The sequence below is a fragment of the Emydura macquarii genome, unplaced genomic scaffold (assembly GCF_026122565.2).
Source record: "Emydura macquarii macquarii isolate MOO-44397 ecotype Brisbane River unplaced genomic scaffold, CSIRO-AGI_Emac_v2 contig_1254, whole genome shotgun sequence".
Taxonomy (NCBI): Eukaryota; Metazoa; Chordata; order Testudines; family Chelidae; genus Emydura; species Emydura macquarii.
In genome coordinates, this window is record NW_027131391.1 from 9,915,393 (window position 1) to 9,917,316 (window position 1,924).

The window sequence follows — 1,924 nt, forward strand, 5'->3', positions numbered from 1 at the left end:
TCAATTACAGACAGCACTGTTGTATAGCCATTGTAGCAATGTTCTATAGCTTTCAGATATCAGGCCGTTTAAACAAAGGAGTAAGAGGCACAAAGAGAAGATCAGGAGACTCCAGAAGACAGAATGACAGAGGGAGACATTTCTAGATGGCAGAAACTGTGAAGAGGGTTTTTGTACCAGCAGTGATGAGGTTACAGCAAACAAAATAAAATGGAAAAAGCATCAAGTATCCCTGTGTTGCTGCCTTGAAGACCTTTAGGTGCTGAGCAGAGGAGGGCAATGTGTGTAGAGAAAGGATCTCAGCACACCTCAGCTGTGAGAGCTATGTTCTCATAGGGTGAAAGTCAATCAGCCCCTTTATGGAGAAATCCATGGGGGCTCAAAGACAGAACTAAATGTGCCAGGGTCTGACAGGTAGAAGGAATGTGATATCAGTGCTAATGTGTAGGGTCTGCATATCAAGTACCTGCTTCTACGTGTTCCCTGTGCAACTCCTCTCTCATGGAGTCTTACAGATGTTAATGAATTAAGCCGTTCAGCCAGCAGAAGGTATCATCTCCATTTTACAGATGGGGAAACTGAGGCACAGGGTGGGGAAATGTGCAGTGTATCAGCAGCAGCATCAAGAACAAAAGCCAGGTCCTGTGCTTCTAGCTGTAGTAAGAAGTGAGAGCTTAAGGCCTGTAAAACAGGCTAAGGCCTAAATGGAAAAAGCCGAGTGAACAGAAGTATAAGGGGTCACTCAAGTTAACTGAGACTGGTATAGGAAAGTGCTGATTCGGCAAGGTTGTAAGACTGCCAAAATATTACTAAAATATGTAGTGGGTATAAGAGGTACCAAGATACTAACTCTCTGAAATGACACTTTGATGGGTAGAAATGATACATGGAGTGGCGGTGCCCAAATCAGCCAATCAACGGAAAAAGGTGGTATTAGACTACGTCAGGAGGGTGGCAACTACCTACGTGAAAGGGGGCAGACCGAAAGTGTATGTAGCAGTGTATAAAAGAGGATGTCAGAGGGAATACCGGTGTCCGGTCTAAGGGATAACGGAAAATCCCGCCGTTGGGCCGAGACCATTGTAACGCCGCCTATACGAAACTGACCCAGAGATACACTGTAAGTCATTTCTCATTGTGCCGCACGCAATAAACCCGGCTTGGGCGCCTTCGTTACTCAGCTAATCCGTGGGCGTGTCGATTCATTCGATCGTGAGAGCCATCTCAGTTTCCTGCGCAGAGCTGGGACAGCATCTACACAGGGACACACGCACGCAGCCTACGCTGATAAACACTGGTGACCAACACACCGAGTACCACACCGGTGACCCCGACGTGTCGCAGGCCGCCTGCCCTGGTGATCTTCCCCCTCCCTAGCCAACCTAAGGCCCCATCTGTCTTGTCAAAACTATTCTGCCTGGGGACTTCTTTACAGGCCCGTAGCCCCCCGCCCTGATTGTAGCCAGGTGCAGAGTTGCAGAGCGGCCAGGACAGCAGCATGCTTCAGCCTTGGTTAAAACAAGGGCTTGGTCCTGTCTACACTGCGAGAGCAAACTGTGTTCGATCTGCTGTGGGCGTGGTTCCCCTGGGGCTAGTGTGGACAAGCACAGGGGCGCTCTCTCGCTGCAGGGGAAGAGGCAGTGGTTGTCGGGGCTTTACGCTCAGGGCTGCCCTGAGGCATGTCCCACCGCGCCCGCAGGCTCCCCAGAGGCGAGGAGGCGCCATCCCCTGCCCGGGGGAGCCACCCGCAGATGGGGGGCGGCGAGCTGCGCATCTCCGGCCGCCGGCGGCAGCGGCTCCAGCGGGGTGCGCGGAGCCCGGCGTCAACTCAGCGTGTCTGCACCAGCTCCGCCGCGGCCAGCAGAGGGCGCGCCAGCGCGGGGACGGGGCGCTCTAGCCTCGCTGACCCGCCCCTGCCCCGGCA